The sequence below is a fragment of the Apodemus sylvaticus genome, chromosome 21, assembly GCF_947179515.1.
Source record: "Apodemus sylvaticus chromosome 21, mApoSyl1.1, whole genome shotgun sequence".
Lineage (NCBI taxonomy): Eukaryota > Metazoa > Chordata > Mammalia > Rodentia > Muridae > Apodemus > Apodemus sylvaticus.
Window position 1 is genome coordinate 55645505 of NC_067492.1, and position 13849 is coordinate 55659353.

Sequence of the window (13849 nt, forward strand, 5' to 3'; positions counted from 1 at the left end):
GGTATCTTTTATAGCACCATCTCTGTCCCCATTTAACAGATGTGGCACTTGAGGTACTAAGAGGCTTAGTAACTTGCCAAGATAGCTGCTTCTGTGGTGGTAGAATGGGGTTCGAACATGTGGCCTGGCTCCCTCCTGCCACATGAACAGCCCTAGCCCAGTGCCACAGACACTGTGGACAGCCAGCAAGGCATCAGAGTCTGTTGTTGGGAGCTGGCCTTCCTGAGCTGAACCAGCTCTGGCTGCTCCTTTGACTGGCTTCAGCCTGCTCTGGGCCACAGAGCTTCTACCTGCTGCCCTGTAGATATTTCAAAGTGGTGGCTTTGTCCTCTGAGCTATCCTGCCTGCCAGCTGAGCAGTGTGACCTCTCCTCTCTCCTCTTTGCGGCACTGCCATCCTCTGCACAAGCCCTCTCTCTCCCTTTGCTCTCCTGGGCAGGGCCCTTTGGACACAGGCTCCTGTGCCACTGCCTCTCACTCCTGCCCATGCCAGGCTCTCGGGAGACCTAGACTATGAAGGGATACCAACCAACAAGACAGTATGGCTATCTCTACTAAGGCGTGGGCTTCTACACTCTAAGAGTATTCTGTGCTTAAAGCAGGCTACCCCACGTAACCCTGAGTGGACAGTAAGGTTCTGAAGGGAGTGTCATGCAGCATGTCTGGCCATGTCCAGTGCTATGGGACACAGTTAAATCTTTCACCCTACAGCATGTATAAAATAAAGTCGATCCTGAGCTAGAGCCACTGAAGGTCATTGAGGATCATGTAGAAGCTAGGATCTGGGAGAGCATCTTGCTAGCATGCATCCCCCTTCTGCATGTTTCTCCAAAAGGCCTTGGCCAGCCTCCCAGCCCTGAGGCCCCTGTCCTGACTCAGGCCTCTGGTCTCCAAGCTAAGGCCCCACTGTCCCTGAGAGTTTCTGCAGGGACCATAACCACCAATTTAAGGGTTCTGACATGACATGAGTGAGGTTCAGGGACATGCCAGGCCCCATTCCACACTGCATTACCAACATTTCAGAACAGGGAACAACTGTGAAAAGCTGCCCGTGGCACCTAGCAACAGGAAGCTCCAGATGAGCCTCCCTTCCGTGATGGTTAGTATTGTCCACATGACAGGATCTGGCACCACTAAGATGCCAACTAAGAGACAAACCTCTAGGGATGTCTGTGAGGGAGTTTCTGGACCGGGATAGTTGAGTTGGAAATATGCACCCTAACATTGGTTGTATCACTGCATTGTCCAGAGTTCAGAAGTGAATAAAATGGAGAGAGACCCTGTACAGCAGACAACCTCCTGAACAAAACAGCAGTGACTCGGGCTCTAAAATCAACAATTGACAAATGGGACCTTATAAAACTGAAAAGCTTCTGTAAGGCAAAGGACACCATCAACAGAACAAAATGGCAGCCTATAGATTGGAAAAGGATCTTCACCAACTATACATCTGACAGAGGGCTAACAACCAAAATATATAAAGAACTCAAAAAGTTAGACACCAACAAACCAAATAAACTGAAGTTTAAAAAAAAGGGGGGGGGGGTACCGAGTTAAACAGAATTCTCAACAGAGGAAATAGTAAATGGCTGAGAAGCACTTAAAGAAATGTCCAGGGGCTGGAGAGACGGCTCAGCAGGTAAGAGCACAGATTGCTCTTCCAGAAGTCCTGAGTTCAAATCCCACCAACCACATGTGGCTCACAACCATCTGCAATGGGATCTGATGCCCTCTTCTGGTGTATCTGAAGACAGCTACAGTGTACTCATAAATAAAATAAATAAATCTATTAAAATAAAAAAAGAAATGTCCAACATCCTTAGTCACCAGGGAAATGCAAATGGAAATGACTCTGAGATTTCACCTCATACCAATCAGAATGACTAAGATCAAAAACTCAACTGACAGCACATGCTGGCAAAGATGTGGAGCAAGAGGAACATTCCTCCATTGCTGGTGGGAGGGCAAACTTCTACAACCACTTTGAAAATCAGTTTGGCAATTTCTTAGAAAACTGTGGGGTTGGGCTGGAGGTGGGGTGGAGGCCAGAAAGATGGTTGAGCAGTTAAGATTGCTCTTCCAGAGGTCCCGAGTTCAATTCCCAGCAACTACATGGTGGCTCACAACCATTTGAAATGGGATCCAGTGCCCTCTTCTGGTGTGTCTGAGGATAGCGACAGTATATTCACACATATAAAAGAACTCTCGAAAGAAAGACAGAGAGAGAGAGACACAGAGAGAGGGGGGGAAGGGAGGGGAGGGGAGGGGGAGGAGAGGAGAGGAGAGGAAAGAAGAGAGAGAAGAGAAGAGAAGAGAAGAAAAGAAAAGAAAAGAAGTGGAAATAGTTGTACCCAGCTATACCACTATACCACTCCTGGCCATACAACCAAAAGATGCCCCACTACACAATGGGGACACTTGTTTAACTATGTCTCTCAACTGAAGAATGGATAAAGAAAATATTGTATATCTACAAATGGAATACTATTCAGCTATTAAAAACAAAGATACCATGAATTATGCAGGAAAATGGATAGTACTTGAGAACATCATCCTGAGTGAAGTAACCCAGAAATATGCATATGATATGTACTCACTTAGAAGTGGACATTAGCCATAAAGTACAGGATAACCATGCTACAATCCACAGACCCAGAAAAACTGGGTAATAAAGAGGTCCCAAGGGAAGAAGCTCTAGTTTCATTCTGAAGGAAAACTAGCCATTGAAGGTGGATGGAGAGTAGGAACTAGGTGGAGAGGGGGTGAGGTGGCAAACAGCGATGGGAATCAGGTGTGGGGAGAAGGAAGAAGGGAGAGGGCTGGGGTGAGAATGGAAATCAGTGGGGGCATCTCTGTGCCTAGCTGGAGGCCTGGGATGGGGGAGAAGATGGGGAGTCTATTGGAATGACCCTAGCTGAGATTCCTACCAGAGGGGGATATAAAGACTGAAGTGTAAAGTTGAATCATGGTATGCACTCACTAATAAGTGGATATTAACCTAGAAAACTGGAATACCCAAAACATAATCCACACATCAAATGAGGTACAAGAAGAAAGGAGGAGTGGCCCCTTGTTCTGGAAAGACTCAGTGAAGCAGTATTTGGCAAAACCAGAACGGGGAAGTGGGAAGGGGTGGGTGGGAGGACAGGGGAAGAGAAGGGGGCTTACGGGACTTTCGGGGAGTGGGGGGCTAGAAAAGGGGAAATCATTTGAAATGTAAATAAAAAATTATATCGAATAAAAAATAAAAAATAAAAAGAAACATAGACACCAAAAAAAAAAAAAAAAAAGACTGAAGTGGCCACCTCTATAGACAGGCAAGAATTCCAGAGAAGAGAGGGTATTAATCTACCCATAAAACCTTCACCCTAAAATTTGTCCTGCCTAAAAGATGTGCAGGAATAAAGATGGAGCAGAGGCTGAGGGAACAGGCAACCAGTGACTGGCCCAACTTGAGACAGATCTCCCAGTGGGAGAGCCAACCCGACACTTCTAATGATACGCGGCTGTGCTTGTAGACAGGAGCCTGGCATAGCTGCCTCCTGAGAGGCTTCCTCCAGCAGTGGATGGAGCCGGATGCAGAGACTCACAGCCAGACATCAGATGGAACTCAGGGAGCTTGTGGAAGAGTTGGGGATATGACTGAGTAAGTCAGAGAAGACACCACAAGAAGACAGAGCCAACTAATCTGGGGCCATGGTGGCTCACAGAGCCTGGGCCACCAGCCTAAGAGCATGCAGGAGCTGGACCCAGGCCCCACACATTTGTGGCAATGGTGCTGCTTAGTCCTCATGTGTGACTCCTAATTAATGCAGAGGGGACTGTCCCTGTTCCCTGCCACTGAGACCCTTTCCCCTACCTCGACTGCCTGGTTCTGCCTCAGTGGGAGAGAATGTGCCTAGTCCTGCTGTGACTAGATGTCCCAGGTTAGGGTTTATACCCAAGGAAGCCCTCTTCTCTAAAGGGAAGTTACAATGAGGGCAGGGACTTGTAAAGGTGGGACTGGGAAGAGAGGTAGGGTTGTGATTGGGATGCAAAGTAAATTTAAAAATGTATTAGAAAGTCGGGCATGGTGGTACACACCTGTAATCCCAGCACTTGGGAGGCAGAGGCAGGGGGATTTCTGAGTTCGAGGCCAGCCTGGTCTACAGAGTGAGTTCCAGGACAGCAAGGACTCCACAGAGAAACCCTGTCTCGAAAAAAAAAAAAAAATGTATTAGAAAAAATAAAAAGCCAGGCAGTGGTGGCACACGCCTGTAATCCCAGCACTCTGGGAGGCAGAGGCAGGTGGATTTCTGAGTTCGAGGCCAGCCTGGTCTACAGACTGAGCTCCAGGACAGCCAGGGCTATACAGAGAAACCCTGTCTCAAAAAAAAACCAAATCCAAAAAAACCAAAACCAAAAATAAATAAATAAATAAATAAATAAAAATGTTTATTTAAAAAGAAATAAATGGACTAGAGAGATGGCTCAGTGGTTAAGAGCACTGACTGCTCTTCCAGAGGTCCTGAGTTCAAATCCCAGCAACCACATGGTGGCTCACAAACATCTGTAATGCGATCTGATGCCTTCTTCTTGTGTGTCTGAAGAGAGTGACAATGCACTCACATATATAAAATAAATAAATCACTAAAAAAAGAAAAAAGAAATGAAGGAAGGAAGGAAGGAGGGAGGGAGGGAGACAGAGAGAGAGAGAGAGAGAGAGAGAGAGAGAGAGAGGGCAGGCTGAGCAAGTCATGGGGAGCAAGCCAGTAAGCAGCACCCCTCCACTGGCTCTGTGTCAGCTCCTACCTCCAGGTTCCTACCATTTGCATTCTTGTTCTGGCTTCCTTCAATCATGGACGACATTGTGAAAGTGTAAGCCAAATAAACCCATTCCCCTTTGTCCCCCACAATGGAGATCCTATACAACACTCATGTCTTTCCACTCCTGACTGCAGTGAGCAGCTGCCTCTAGTGTCTGCGGTCATGGCTGCCCCAGCAGAGAAGCGTGGAACAGTGAGCCCAACCAAAGCCTGCCTTCACCAAGTGGCTTTTTGCCAGGTATTCTGTCACAGCGTGGAACGGTAATAAGACACCCTTCTTCTCTTTTTGTCTTAGTAAGGGTCACTATTGCTGTGATGAAACATCATGACCAAAAGCAACCTGGGAAGGAAAGGGTTTATTTCTATCACAATTCCATATAAACACTTCATCAACACAAGCAGTCAGGGCAGGAACCTGGAGGCAGGAGCTGATGCAGAGGCATGGAGAAGTGCTGCCTCCCGGCTTCCTCGTCATGACTGCTCAGCCTCTTTCTTACAGGCATGGCACCCTCACAATGGGCTGGGTCCTCCTCATCAATCACTAATTAAGAAAATGTTCGAGGCCAGCCTGGTCTACAGAGTGAGTTCCAGGGCAGCCAGGACAATACAGAGAAACCGTGTCTTGAAAAAAGCAAATCCAAAAAAAAAAAAAAAGAAAAGAAAAGAAAAAGAAAATGTTCTACAGTCAGATTTTGCTCCCTCTGCACCCAATGGCTCTAGCTTGCATCAAAATGGCACAAAAGTAGCCAACACATCTCTCCCTTTCATCTTATTCACACATTGCTTTCTGATGGACAGATGTATAGAGAGCAGGAGCCAGCCCAACCCTTTGCCTACTCTCATGAAGAAAAGCCAAACAGGTGGCCCAGCAGGAAAAGACTTCAGGCATCATACCTCAGCCCAGGAGAGGGACCAAGTTTGGGAGGACAGGAGGAGGGGTGGGGAGGCCTGTTGTCAGCCAGGGTAACATCTGGCCCATACTACTGTGCCTGGCCATCAGGTGAAGTGCTCACAGGACAAAAGCTACAGCAGGGGAGCCAGAGACAAGGGCAGGGACAAAGCCCTGGCTGTGTAGACCAAGTTCCAAAATAAGCCCTACTCACACAGAGTGTTTGGTCACCATGGCAACAGTAAAGTTCTGCATAATCGGAAAGACTCACCACCCGCAGCCTTCTTCCCTTCCCTAGGAATCAACCTTCTGTCTCCAGGACAAGCACAAGCATAGGAACTTCACATCCACTGTCCTGAAGACCACTGGGGTCTTCTGAGGTCACCCTCATCATCCACAGCCTGCAGGTCTAAACATTGAGGTTCTGGGACAGACGGATGCCCTGGCTGGGTCACACAGCCCAGTGTTCCTGGAATTCAGGTCCCAACAATCATTTGGAGGCCTGGACCAAGCTCCTGTCGTTCTCCGTACATCTCAAGTCCCTCATTCCTTCTAAGCCTGTTTTCCCTCTCCACTCAAAGCATGGCTGAGGTGGGGATAAGCATTTCTCGTCCTGCCTGTGTGCAGCCTTGGAGATCAGGGATTCTCTCAAGTAGGCAGGGACACCAGCTCCTGAAACAGTCCCTTACTTTCAGGCTCGGTTACGCCAACGAAGCCTGTGGTGTCTATTAGTCATTCCCTCCTGTGGGGTGATGATGTCAGAGACTGTCAGTTAATGCCTTACATGTGCCCCTGGATTTCTCATTACACTTCTGCCCTGCCCTGTCTGGACACAACGATGTAGACTTAACCAGTCCATTGTTGTGGCTTGTCTCTCTAGAAGCTGTGACTAATACAAGAGCAATGAATGACCCAATCAGAGTCAATCAGATATTGATAGATGATGCTGAACGAAGCACTTTTTTCTCCACTGGGAATGAAAAGAAGGGTTATTCTGGTTGCTTCCTGAAATTCCCAGTGATTTCGCTCTATACTTTATGAAGAGGGTACTTCGGTCAGCATTTGTGAATCAACTAAATTCATTCTGGCTAGCTGAGCAAGATGCTAAGTACCTGTGCTTTTGGTATCTATCAATAGCCCCAAGCCCACAGCAGACCTGGACTGCCAAAGCTGAGCAGCTCCAACTGCCACGGGAAAGTTGTGGCACCAGGAAGTCACTTCCAGGGTTATTCCTGTCCCCCACCACTGACGACACAATACTGAACTTCTCTCCCTGCTGCTAATCTCAGCAGATTTGGAGCTCAGCCTGTGTGTGGGCATCTGATTGCATGACTTAGATGCTCTCCAGGATGCTAGCTGCACAGGAGTCTGGGAAAAGCAGTAAAGAAGTTTTCCAGGCAGACACCGCAAGTGAGGGGTGTGGCTGTCGTCTGCACACAAAGGCTGAGCTTGTCTTCACTGTGATCACAATCTCTCATGCTGACCTTTAGGACTCCACCACAGGTTCCTTGTCACATTGTTTCTCATCTTGGGGCCTCAGACTGTTCATCTGCAATTTGACCTGTCCGCAGTGCCTCTCAGAGTGCTCACAAAGATCAAGGCAAAACAATAGAAGGAAAAGGCTTTGTACACTACAAGGAGCTGGGCATCGGGGAGAGCATTGCTTTTCAGTACACTGTTCCTAAAAATGAACCCAAAGATGGCAAAATGACATTCAACGTCAGCTCTTCAGCCAATAAGCAGCCTAGAACTTGTGAGTCCTGCTCAGGCCTTGGGGCAGTAAACAGCAGAAGGCGAAGGGGAGGACGGTTGGCTCTTAGGAGACAGTAGTGAGTATATGAGGTCTCTGTGGCTGCAAAACAAACGTCTCAGTAGCTTGCAACCGTGAAATACTCACTGCCCTTAGTTCCTGGAGGCTGGCTCAGCACTGCCTAGCTGGAGTCTCTTTTATGAAGCTGAAGTCTCCTAGGACTTGAGCTGGATTGAATGAGGACTGTTTCTCATCTCCCTCACAGCTGCAGAGCCCCAGACCTCACTGCTGTGCACAGAGGCATACCCCAGCAAGTTCGAGGTGCAGAGAGGGAGCGGGGCCCTGGTGCCAGGTCTCAAGATGTCTTCTCTCTTCCTCATCTCCTTTAAGTGCCCCTCCACTGCCATTCTAGTCACTAAGCAGTGGCTTACTCACAACAAAGGATAGTGACTGAGAAAAGGGACTTTTATGTCCATTTTAGCAGCTATTTAGACCAGGGACAAGAAAAGGCATCTCAGACTACAGTTGCAGGCCGAGTGCTTCAGAGAAAGGGGCAGACAAAAGAGATGGGGTGAGCCAAACAAAAGACTACCCTCAGCTCCTCGGGCCTGCCAGGGCTGGTGGGAAAGTTCACAGGAAGCCTCGTTCAGCCATTACTCCATTCCCTGGCATTGCTCCATTTCCATACACCTACCCCATGGAAAGGTAGGACAGAGGCAGAATAAATGATGCAGGGGTCTCCCCCACTGAAACTGTGGCCCCAAAAGGCAATGTGGCATCACTCAAGAAGCTCAGAGGCTTTCATTCATTTTCTGGTCCTGGGGATTAATGTCTGACTAAGTGGCACACCCTTCCTAGGTACCCGCAGTCACGTGAGGGAGATGGGAAATAGTTCTCATTCAATCCAGCTTTTGCAGCCTGATAATAGCAGAGATAAAAGTCTCAGCTAAGCTGTGCTGAGCCAAGTCCCAGGAACCAAGGGCAATGAGTATCTGCTGCTTCAAGCTACTAAGCTCTCTATTTGTAACCCAGGACAGCAACCTGATACAGTGCCAAGTCTGCTCTGCTTACAGGGGTACAGTTGCCTTACAATGCAAAGAGCATGCCCCCAGGATCCACGGAATGGCACCTTCAGAGGGCTCTGTTTCATAAACAAGAATGCTGACCATTACCAGGGGCACGCCCCCCCAGCAGTCCTTCCCTCCCTCCCCTGCTCTCCCTCTTAAGTTTGACTTCCTATGCCTACCCCCACCTTGCTATCCCTCTCCTCAGGAAGCCCTGCCAGCCCTTCCTCTATTCTCTAGACCCTCCCAGAGCCAGCCAAAAGAGGCCAGACAGGCTGGGCTTGAGCAAGGGACTGAGCAGATGGCCTGCGTCCAGGCTAGAGAACTGCCAGGTTTAGCACTGGAGCTTGGGATAAGATGCTTCCAGACTCCCATGATGCTCCCGTCCCCACCCAGCTCTGCAGCTAAGGAGCATGTCCATGTGGGGGCTGTGAATGGAACTGTCAAAACAGTACCCTGGCTCCCAGGCTGCAGGCTTATATAATGCAGCCTGCCACCCCCACTCCCTGTCAGCCCCTGGATGCATCTCAAAGAACAGGGCCACCAGGAGCCACACCCCGGAGCATTCGTGGAGTTCACTGCCTTGGACTCACAAGGCTCTTGGTGACAATGAAATTCTCTCTGGCTCTTTCTCTCCTGCTTTGTTCTCTATCTTCAGTGTCCAGGACACGCATGGCAGCCAGGCAAATACAGATGAATGAATTAAACGCATCAGTAATACTGAGACACACCTTGGAGAAAATGCCCTGGGCCCAGCACTGACAATTTAACCCTTAACTCTCACAGTGTAGGTAGTATTACCCCTGTGATGCGGATGATGAGCAGCTGGGTGCGGGCAAGCACAATGGACCATCAGGTGGACAGACAGCATATTCTTTCCCCGGAAAGGGGCTGTGCTAGGAGAAATTAAACCCATCCTTGGGCACAATACCAGCATGAATATAAGAGCAGGCAACAAGGAATAAACTACTGCATTAAAAACATGCCTTTTTTCTAACAGGGTACGGAGGGAGTCCAAAAATATTGTCACAATCCCCACTTCTGATCAGTATCAGTCAGGATAAATGTGATTAAATGAGTAACAAAGAGCCCACTGTCTCAGTGGCATAAAACTAAGGCTTATTTGTAGGGGTGAAGACAGACTTCCATTCATATTGTCCTTCCTAGGAACTTACCTGGAATGACTCTGCTTACTGAAGAGAAGCTAGAGAAATGATACATTAATTCTTACAGACTGTGAACTAGCTATTGGCCAGAGCTAGTCACTGGATCACTAAACATGTAATCTTCAGTAGGCCCAGATGAAAGGACTGTGGATTTTGGGGAAAGGTGATTATCCTGTACAGAGCTCCAAGACAGGATTCTTAGCAAAGCCTTCCCAACAACAAACGTGCCATTCAGATGGAGAAAAAACAGGAGCCAACTACAGCTGGGGCCAGGCAGAGGGCACTACGTAATAATGGCCTCAGAGAGGAGCTGCTCAGACAGAAACCACACCCAGACTGTACAACCTTCTCATCCATTAAAAACCCTCCCTTCCAGGGCAACCTCATGGGGAAGAAAGTCTACCTACAGTAATCCATAGCTCTTTGAATGCTTAATTCTCCTCTCCTGAGGCAAAAAAAAGTGGATCTTCCAGGATCAGCTGTGCCTAAGATGAGGGCTCCCTGAAGGAGGAATAAAAGAGAATGAGATATAGCTCAGCTGCTAGAGGATGTCACCCTACCATGCCCCAAGTAGAGAACCAGAGGGCCAAGAGAGGCGACGATCACACAGGTCTTGTCCATGGTGCCTGCTAGAACCCAAGGGCTGGGCTCTATATGCATGTGGGACCAAGTACCCAGGCTTTAGAAACTGTGCCCAGTTCTAAGATTCCACAAGTCCATGTCAAGAGATCCAAGAAACTAAGTCACCTCAAGAGGGAAACTAGGGAACCGGGTATGCCTGGGAAGAAGCAAGGCATGCCTTTTATTTTCACCCATGCATGACTTCACGTGTGTATTTGTGCATGCATAAAAATCAAGTTCATGTATGTTGTTGGATATTTCTAAGTAGTCAGCAGATTGGAGATCAGGTGCCCTTTGAATGCCAGCTTCATTCACTGCAATAGACTTTAACGTCACTGTGCCTGTTTCCTGTTCTATGATGGGGACACCTATTTTTCTTAGGTCCACAGTGGAGAAAAATAGCAGTGTGTCAGTAAACCCCAGTGTGTGGCAAAGCCTGTGATCACAGTGGGCCCAGGAACTCACAGGTGTTGAGTTCCTGGGCCCACTGGGTTGCTGAGGCCCCTGGGGGAGACTGCACATGAGCCTTGGAGGAGTCAAAATGAGCTGTACCTGGTGCTCTGTCGCCCCCTCATGGACACCCTCTTCCCAACACCCCTGACAGAGTCAGGTGATCCCACTTTCAAAAAATGTCGTTTGAAAGGAGCATAGGGCATTTCATCTCAGCACTCAAAGAGGCAGACAGGTCTCTAGACTTAACTTAGGTCTACAAAGAGTGACAGCCAGGTCTAGGTTAGAAGCTGCTGAAAAAAAATTACACTAAAAAAGAAAACTAAAGAGGGGCTGTGCAAGGCTGGATGTTAGGGTCAGGTAAGAGGCTACTTTGGAGCTTCTAACCCAGGATGTTGGAAATCTCAGGATGTCTCTCTGGGAATGGAGGCTCAGGGAAATCAAGTCTCCCCACAAGAACTAATAGTCCATTTTCCATACATGGAGTACTGGGCTCTCTAAACAGGACCCGCCTGTTCCCAACAGTTGCTGCCCCAGGTCTGTGTCACACACTCCCCCTTTTCAGTGACAAACAGCCTCACACAGGCTCTGGCACTTCCAAAGAAGCAGAGGTGAAACCAAGGCAGGTCTACATGGACCTCTGCACCAAGTTTCAGAAGTCTGTGACACCATCTTCATAGAGGCCGACGTCTTGCTATCAGCTCACTGCCCTGATATACACAGGGTGAGAGCCGCCTGCCACTCAGGAGTTGTATGTAACAGAGAATTGTGGGGCAGGGGCACTGTAGAATATGTGGGTATCTAGTGTAGTGCTTTGGCATAGTGAGTGCAAGCCCACCACCTGCACATGGACTCCAGAACATCTTGGCGGAAGACAGCAGCAGATGTCCTGGAAACTCCACGAAATGCTTTCCCAGAACCCTTCTTCCACAGGGGTAGAAACTTGGCTCAGTGTGGCCAGAGGTGCTTGACTCTTGAGCCACTTTGCTCCCCATATAATGCCCTTTTCTCTTTATGGTGTAGACAAAAGACTAAGGCTAGGAACTTCCCACTCTGTTGGCAACAGGGGCTTGTACCCCACTCCTGTCCTATAAAGCCCTGTTCCCCCACCAGCAAATCATGTCAAAAAAGCCCTAGATACCTGCACCTCAGACCTGAGTACAAAGCTGTAAGGTACTTATGGAACAAGTATGATAGCACTTGTCTTTAATTCCATTAGAGATAGAGATTTGTGGGTTTGTTAAAGTGGGCCCTAATCTAGCCTGATTGGTATCCTTCCATTATTATCACACACACACCTACCTGTTTGGTATCCTTCCATTATTATCACACACACACACACCTACACACACACACACACACACCCCTGATTGGTATCTTTCCATTATTACACACACACACACACACACACACACACACACACAAAACTGAGGATGTGAAGACAGATACTGCAGGCCAGATTTCAGACACCAGCCCTGCCAACCATACCTTCTGATTGTATCTGACCTGGCAAACCATGGCTGCAACTGTCCACCTTAATCTATTTCACCCCATCCACAGCACCCTTTGCTGGCCTGTAGGGAAGCTGCTAGTACCAAATGGGGAAACAACCGAAAGGACCCTAAACTGCCTATCTATTGCTTGGAATTTAAGTTTCCTAATAACTCCAAAATGTGCTGCTGTCAGGACAGCTCAGTCCCCAGCAGAGCCTGCCTCATCCTTAAAACAGTGCTCACATCTTTTTCTTTTCCTTTTTATTCTAGACAAGGCTTCTGTGAGCCCTTGTCCTGGAACTTGCTCTATCTATCAGGCTAGGCTCAAACTCAAGAGATCACTTGCCTGCCTCCCTAGTGCTGGTGTTTGATAAGGAGTCCACCACCACATGCAGCACCCATTTCTTAATAGGAAATTAAGGCTGGGATAGGTACACTAAGTAGCAGCTACAATCTGAACACAGGCCAACTGGGTCTGGGTCCGTGTAAAGTTCTGAGTTCAGAACTTTACTTTGCCTCATTTTTCAACTGTAAGACAAAACCCTCTCTGATTTAACTGAAAACCATGTTAATACCCTTTTGAACCATACCATGTTTTTGTGGTGCTAGAATTGAAAACCTGGCCTCACACTCGCCAGGCAAGCAAGCAATCAACCTCTGAGCTGCAACCCTTGGCTCATAAATACCAACCTACCACCATCCATAAGCACAAGATCTGTATGACTCAGCAGGTAAAGGTGTGTCACACACACTGGATGGCCTGAGTTTTCCCAAGAGCCCGCGTAAACATGCAAGGAGAGAACAGACTCCAAGCAGTTGCCCCTTGAGCTCCACACATGTGGCATGCTATTCAGGACCAACACATACACACCCATGAATGAATACATACCCACGCACACAATATGAATGATTTACATGTAAAATCATAACATACTTAACAGAAATGAAAACCTTACAAAATTACCCTGTGAAGTGTGCATCTTCTGCCACTACCACCTGAACAGTCTGAGGCTGAGAAAATTAATCTTTTGTATTTCTAAAATCCTGAAATTCCTTAGTTTTGTGGTTTCTTTTGGGCTGAGGGGTGGAAATTAAAAGCACTGACTTCCCTTCCTGAGGACCCAGTTCAATTCTCGGCACCTACACAGCAGTTCACAAATATGTGAAAACCCAAGATCTGACACCTTCACAGAGACGTACATGCAGGCAGAAACACCAATGCATGCAAGATAAAAATCAAAAATAATTTAAAAATAAGTGAATTGGTTTTATTCTGATATTTGCAAATGTTCCTGTAAATTAGTATTTTCACAAACATTGGTGTTTTTTTTTTTTTCCTTTTTGGTTTTTTCGAGACAGGGTTTCTCTGTGTAGCCCTGGCTGTCCTGGAAGTCACTCTGTAGACCAGGCTGGCCCCAAACTCAGAAATCCGCCTGCCTCTGCCTCCCAAGTGCTAGGACTACAGGCGTGCACCACCCTGCCCGGCTCACAAATGCATTCTTATGTAGATTGTTTTTGAAAAAGGGCCAAGCTCCTGTATCCCACCTTGTAGCCTTGAACCCGTTGAGACTGAGGACAGCCCTGAACTCCTCATCTGCCTGCTTCCTTCCAT